This window comes from Balaenoptera physalus (genome assembly GCF_965194825.1).
Source record: "Balaenoptera physalus genome assembly, chromosome: 8".
NCBI classification, from domain to species: domain Eukaryota; kingdom Metazoa; phylum Chordata; class Mammalia; order Artiodactyla; family Balaenopteridae; genus Balaenoptera; species Balaenoptera physalus.
Window position 1 is genome coordinate 112052997 of NC_138887.1, and position 7576 is coordinate 112060572.

The 7576-nt window shown below is 54.5% G+C and overlaps 1 gene segment (V, D, J or C); it reads left to right on the forward strand.

Annotated features, from left to right (window-relative positions):
- The first annotated feature begins 403 nt into the window (after positions 1–403).
- Positions 404–7333, forward strand: LOC309665825 (T cell receptor beta constant 1-like). The segment is given in 7 exons: positions 404–411; positions 3080–3135; positions 3301–3530; positions 5244–5847; positions 6532–6549; positions 6720–6826; positions 7108–7333.
- The last annotated feature ends 243 nt before the right edge of the window (positions 7334–7576 follow it).

Sequence of the window (7576 nt, forward strand, 5' to 3'; positions counted from 1 at the left end):
GGAAATTTCTGTCCTACCTGGACAAAGGTGCTCTGAGGAAGAGCTGTGTCCACTTGCTGAGTGGTCATGTCCCCATGGCCCACAGAGCTGGGTGTCATATACATCACCCACGCTCCTCTCCACTGTCTCCCTGAGGGCACTCCTCAGCTTCCTTCGTCACCAAGGAGTGATTCCAGGTGAGAAGAAGAGAAATTACTATTACTATCTATTCTCCTTATCAGATGTATCTTCCAGTTTAAGTTACAAAGCTGGTTATAAATTTCACTCTAGTGAATTAAATGTGTGTGAATATGTCCCTGATCAGTCCTGGGAGGATAGAAAATAAGTTTCCCTAAAACCAAGGATCAGCCCTGTTGGTATTTCTAGAAATCCTCCCAAAGCTCTTTACTGTCTCATTGTCACCATGGTGATGTAACCCAAAGTCCTCAGGATGGCATAAAAGACCCACCATTGTCCTCCACCACTTTATCCACACTCACCCTCACTGCTGTCACCCTGAACCCCCGAGTCACTGGCTCTCAGGCCATCTTGCACTCCTCTACCTGGAATGACACATATGTGAGCTCCCACTCATCCTTGCAGATTCAGCGATGACATCTTCCCCAGCAAGTAGCCTTCTCTGGAGGATCTTTGCCCCTTACTCCATGCAACTGGATGAAATTCCCCCTGTATTTTGCTATCACAGTACCCTGTGTGCATCTCCTTCCTGCCACTGACCACAGTTGATGGAAACTACCTCTTTCCTTGTCTGACACCCCCACTAGAAGGTCAGCTCCTTGAGGATCAGGTTGTGTTGTATTACAGTATCCTTGCGATGTGGCATAGTACCTTGGTTCAGTGTACTAACCCAATAAATTCTCTTTAAAGAAATGAATGAATCAATGAGTTTGCCCAAAGTGACCCAATTCAGGAGCAGATATCACCCTAAGGTCTGCCTGAAGCAGCCATCTACCGTCCCCCTCACAGGCCTGCAGCACACAGCCTCCTCCCACTACTGCAACACTGCGTGCATTCTAACATGGGTGTCTGCACATATACCAACACACATGCATAAACACCTATGTCTACCTGTATGCATGAGCAGAGGAGCCTCGTCGTTAAGCACATATCGTTGCAACATTTGCTCGTAACCTTCAAGAAAACAGAGATACCCAGGTCAGAGTCCCCGAGAAGCTTCCCTGTTCATAAGGGGGATAATTCATGAATAGAAACAGTTAACATACAAGGTGATGCTTTCAACAGCAACGTGAGCTGTCTCCTAAAATGCAGGCAGAGGCTAGCACTAGGTGACTGGGACCATCAGGGGAGAGTCTGAGAAGGTGGCAATTCTTCAAAGGAAGAATTGGTCTCAGTTAGCCATGTGGGAGAGAGGTCATGATAGTCAGATGTATGAACAGGATATGAAACTACAGGGTCAGGTACTTCTGGTTACTTCTGCTCAGCGGGCTGCGAGGTCCAAGGTGGAAGTCATAAGGCTGAAAAGGCAGGTTGGGGCTTCCCGCTTTGAGAGTGGACTCTATCCTTGCAACCAGCATGAGGCCTGGCATATGGTAGATGTGCATTAAGTATCTGTGGACTAATGAAGGGGAAGGAGCTTGGACCCTATTCAGGCAGGAAGCAATGGGGAATCGCTGAGCTTTCCAGGCTGTGTGTCCTCCTGCCCTAAGTTGCCATCACCTGCTCTAGGGATGCTCCTCCCACCCGCCTCACTATAAATGCCAGTCTTTGCAGGTGGGCACAGTGCGTCCCAGAGGGGAGCCCTGATGACATAGGAGATCTTCTCAGGGTGGCGTAGGTTCCAGGAGGGGCCTCTCTGTCCCCTTCCCCCTCCACTAGCACCCTGACATTCCCCAAGCCCCTCCCCACTTTCGATTACTCTGAGTTTTTTTCCCACCCCACTCCATCAGACCAACCTCTGCCACCTGCACTTCCTGCCTCTGCACAGTCGTTAAGGGAGGGGGACAATAGGAGAGGACATTTTTGTATCATAGTGTAACATTGTGGGGACTTCGGGGGGGGGCACGATGATTCAGTTAGAGGAAGGGCTTTTAGAAAAAGCCCTGCCTCAGAAAATAGCTCCACCTGCCCAGGGGGGGCTCCTGCATGGGGAGAGTAGCTGGGAGAGAGCTACTGAGCGGGTCCCTGATGTGATCTCACAGGGATCTGGACTCAGTGATCACCTCTGCCTCTCCCTGCTCCACACTCAGCTTCCAGGAAAGTGAAGAATCAAGCCATTAAAGTGGAATCATGATTCAGTGCTTTTCACAAAACTTGCCCTTTGACAAAGTACTTGCTGGTGTGTAATTTGTTAAGCACTCACAACAACGCTGTGGGGAAGATATTACCCCATTTTTCAGTTGCAGAAACGAAGGCCAGGGAGGTTGCAGGTCCCAGAAGTAGTAAGAGGCAGGGTCTAGCCTAGAACACTTCCCAATCCAGCAAAATCTCCATCACAAATACCCCTTCCAATTTCACAACTACTATAAGTCCCCAAGCCAAGCTGACTCTCTGCAAATTGGGGATGACCTCAGGCAGGGCCCAGATTTCTGTGTCCAGCTAGTTCTGGAGAGAGGTGGGAAGAGAGAAGCCAGGGAGAAGGAGGGTGGGCCCAGTCTGTGCCAGGGGAGGAGGGCAAGAGGGAGGAATTTTTGGTAGCCCCTTCCCACTGTGCTCCTACAATGAGCTGCACTTTGGGCCAGGGACCCGGCTCACTGTGCTAGGTAAGAAGGTTGCTCCAGGTGGGAGGGAGGATGGGCTGCCCAGCCTGGATGACCTCCTGAACCCTGGCTTTGGGGGCGTGGGCGCTGGACCCTCCTGGGCTGCTCTCAGGGAAGACTAAGTTTGTGCCCGAGTCCCCAGGGCTATGTGAACAGCGGGAAGCTGTATTTTGGCAATGTCTCCCATCTGACTGTGCTGGGTAAGGAGGGCAGCTGGGGTCCGTGAGCGCTCCCTAGGACGGGCTGGAGAGAGGTGGGCAGCTGCCCATCTCCATTTGGGGCTGTGCTTGGGGTCGGTGGGGACCTGGGCTGAGTCCGGGACGTCAGGAGAGGGCAGCGCCGGTTTTTGTCCTGGGCCTCAGGGCTGTGAGCAACGACCCTCTGTTTTTCGGCGCGGGCACCCGGCTGTCGGTGCTAGGTGAGCGGGGACGCTGCCGCCGGGGACGCGGCGGGTTTTTGCGCGGCGCTGGGGGGCCGTGACTCAGCCCCAGTACTTCGGGCCGGGCACGCGGCTCCTGGTGCTAGGTGAGCGCGGGCGGCGCGCCTCGGTTTGGGTGGGGAGCCCCGGGGCTGTGCTTTACAGGCGCCGCCCTGCCCTTCGGGGCCGGCAGCCGGCTGACCGTGGTGGGTGAGTGCCCGCGGGCCCGGCAGCGGCAGCGGCGGCGGGGAGGATGGAAGGCGGCGGGCGCGGGGCGGACGCGGGCACCTGGTCCGCTCGCAGCCCTGAAGCAGGGCGCTGGGGCCCGGGAGCGGGAGCGGCCTTGGGGCTGCGGGGGTTTGAGCGCGGGGCCCCTCACTGTGCTCCTATACGCAGTATTTTGGCCCAGGCACCAGGCTCACGGTCATAGGTAAGATTTGGATGTCTCCCCTCCTTCCAGCCCGGCGCCTGGGGGGTCCCCAGAGATGGGTGGTGTGGGCTGGAGCTGGGGCGCGTGGCCAGTTGTCCAGCTGGGGGTCAACTCTGCAAGGGAGGTGGGGAATATTGGGTGGGGAGGGTATTGGGTAGGGATACTCCCGGGACGGGAATTTGGACAGAGGGAAAGGGGGGGCTTCGGTCTCTTTGTTTCTGAGATACTTAGGGACAGGGTGAGCATTGGAGAGAGAGAGGATTTATTAGGACTCTGAGAGCTGCTTGATTGGAGAAAAAGACCGAGGAGGACAGTCTGGGCTGGGGGGAGGGCAGGAGGGTGTGTAGCTGATGCAAAGGGGAAAATGGGCTGGAGGGGCAGGAACAGGCAGGGATGAGCACGGGGTGTGGCCCCCTGCAGAGCCGGCTCCTGGGAGGTGCAGATGGAGGCTTCCACCGAACAGAGGAGGAAAAGGATGACAGACAAGAGTGTGGAACAGAGAGGTGAAAAAGATAAACACGAGGCAGTGAGGGAGAGAATCGAAATCAGCGGGGTTTGTTGATTTACTGTTTAGAAGTTTGGATTTAAAATTAGGTTTAAAACTCTTCCTCTCTTCCTAAGCCCCAGACCCCTGAGGGCCAGGCTGTGTGTACAGCACATGGGGGCTGGATGGGAACCTGGGCCGCTGGGTGGATTTACTCACCAAATGTACCCCTCTCATCCCCTAGCCCCAAATCTCCCTCCTCACACCATGTCTTCTAGGTTAAACAGCCAGATGGTGCAGGACATGCATTAAAATGCAGATATTTTGCTTGTGAGGTGAGGAACATTCCCAGAAGGATCTTAGGCTCTTAGTGCTGGAAAAGGACCTTAAAGGTCACCTGCTGTTGGGAGCATTGAGGCTCCAGAGGGGAGGAACCCCTCAATACTGGTATATTTACCTGGATGATTTGACAACAGCAAGCGCTGTTTGTACTTAGGCTCGTTAAGATGGAGCCAATGAGGCTCAGCTGAAGTGTGTTTTCCCGGAGGGGAAGCTGGGTTCCTGTGATCAGCGGGGGTGGAGAAAAGCAGGAGACCTCAGAACCAGGTAAATCTGAGTCCCAAGCCCTGGCCCTTTAATGATCCATTACGTCGGAAAAGTGAATCTGTGTGCACAGGTCACACACCCAGGAAGCCAGCCCTGAACTCAGATCACATCCAGGGAAATGTGAAGAGTCAGTTAGAAGAACATTTTCTCCATCTTCCAGCCTAAACTAGATCTCTTTAGAATGAGGTGTCTTGCTTGTAACAGAATTGCTCAGAAACAAACAAAACAATCGATAAAAAGCAAAGAGCAGAATAACATGAATGTAGGAGGGCCCAGAAGCAATGAGGCAGCCAGATGAAAAGGCCGCAGGGGCATTAACTGGAATGCCTTCACCTGGAGCCCTGGGGGACGCCACAGACCAGAGGCTTAGTTGTAGCGAGACAGGCGGGAGCCGAAGTTGCTCTGATGGTCTCAGATGCCTATTTAGGAAGCTTGCTGGTAGGGAAAAGTAGAATACGTGGAATCAAAGGGGCAAAGAAGGTTGAAGATGCCTGCATTTGAATCACAGGGAGATGGCTCTCTGTCTGAGGTGAGGAAACTGTAAGGCCACCTCAGGGGCTGGGGACACAGGAGACAGGCCTGTCGTAGGGTCAATACAAAGGCCAGGCAGGCCGAGGGAGAACAATCACAGAGGAGCGGGTGGTGACCCCCAAACAAACAACCAGGACCTACTACTACGTAATTTCCTTTTACGATGACCCCGTGGCCCCCTTCCCTGTGCCCCCGACTCACAGGCACAGGCGCAGCCCTACCACGCCCAGCCGGCTCTCCAGCCACCCCTGCTCCCAACCCCTCTCCCTTCCAGACGACCTGAGCAAGGTGAGCCCACCCAAGGTGGCTGTGTTCGAACCGTCAGAAGCTGAGATCTCCCGGACCCAGAAGGCCACGCTCGTGTGCCTGGCCACGGGCTTCTACCCCGACCACGTGGAGCTGAGCTGGTGGGTGAACGGGAAGCAGGTCAAGACAGGGGTCAGCACGGACCCTCAGCCCCACAAGGAGGACCCCAGCCGCAGTGACTCCAGCTACTGTCTGAGCAGCCGGCTGAGGGTCTCCGCCCCCTTCTGGTACAACCCTCGCAACCTCTTCCGCTGCCAAGTCTGGTTCCACGGGGTCTCGGACGAGGACGAGTGGAAGCAGGACGGGCCCAAACCCGTCACCCAGAACATCAGTGCCGAGGTCTGGGGCCGAGCAGGTGAGCCGCTCCGGCGGGGTTCAGCAAGGAGGGAGGCAGAGCAGACAAAGGGGGAGATCCAGGGCGGAGAGCAGAGAGACTAGATGCAGAATAAAGGGGAGGGTGTGGGAAGCCCACCGTGAGGGAGGACAGGGCACCTCGGGCTAATTCCTCCCCCAGATCCCAGATCGTCAGCCCAGCTCAGCTGTGCTGAAAGGTCCCCCTCCCTCCCGCCTGCACAGCTCAGGGTCTGAGCAGTGTGTCCTCATCCCCTTCAGTGCTGCCATGTTCCGTGACCTTCAAGGATGCTGTGGCCACATCGCCAAAACAGAAGGAAGGCGGCGCTAGGACTCTGACCAGAGGCTGCCCTGAGCCTGGGAGTCGGGCTTAGTTTTTTGTTTTTCTTGATTTTTTTGAAAGCAGCTCAAAATACCACACATTTGTTATTGTATAGTTTTGATGGGTCAGGAATTTGGGCATAACTTAGCTGCCTCGTCTTCCTCAAGAGGCTGCAATCAGGTGTCAGCGAAAGCTGGAGTCTTATCTGAAGGCTCAGGTGGGGAAGGATCCACTTCCAAGCTCACATGGTTGTTGGCAAGAGTTAGCACCTTGCCAGCTATTGGACTGAGGAAGGCTGGCTTAGTTTTGAATCTGCTTTTGAAGATGGACTCTCTCATCCATTTCCCTCCCCCTTTTTTCTTTCAGACTGTGGCTTCACCTCGGGTAAGTGGCCCCCTGCTCCTTTGTCTCCATCTCCCATGGTCTTTGCTCTAAACCAGAGAATGCAAAACCCATGGACCCTGGTGGGGCATGGAAGGGGGGGTGGTGCGTGGGCAAGGAGACCAGAGATCCCTGCTCACAGGTACCTACCTGCTCTCCCTTCCTGCCAACAGTGTCGTATCAGCAAGGGGTCCTGTCTGCCACCATCCTCTATGAGATCCTGCTGGGGAAGGCCACCCTCTATGCTGTGCTGGTCAGCGCCCTGGTGCTGATGGCCATGGTAAGGAGGAGGGCAGGGTGGGACAGGTGATTGAAGGGAGAGGGTGGAATATCATGTAGGGTAACTGAAGGGGTCTCAGTGTCATGTCCTGGCACCTCAATGGAGTTATAGTAGGGCAGCCATACTGGGGAGAAAGTCTGAGATCATCACAGAATGTAGCTTTAGAGGATGGGGAGAATCAACTAGTTCTACCCAAAATCAGGCCCTAGACTCAGCTTCCTCTGACCCACTCCTACTGTTTGGTGGCCTCTGGCACCCTGACAATGTCCTCTTTTCCTCAGGTTAAGAAAAAGGATTCCTGAGACCAGCTCCAAAAGTGCATTATCCTCACCTTGGATGCTCCTTAACGTGTTTCCAGTCTGTGTTCCTCAAGAGTTTCTCTCTCTCCACCTTTTATCTCCTTCCTACACGGATATCTGTCCCTTCTCTCAGCTTCCCTGCAGATTGAGCTCCTCACCACTGAATCTGAAACTGACTAAAGCAATAAAAGTGTCATGGTGGGCTTGACTGTGTCCCAGGAGTGTCTATGGAGTTCTGCCCTTCCCTGTTCTACCTCTGATTTAGGGAAATCACCACCCCTCAGGCATACAGAGTGATGGACCCTCCTCTCTGACCAATGCTGATTCCTCCCGTTCATCCTGATGGAGGATGGACCCCATGGTCCACACCTGGGTATTCTGGGCCCCAGTGGGTAGGGTTAGTTTGAAGGGCAAGGAGCTGGACTCTGGAAAACCTGCATATTGATGGCAT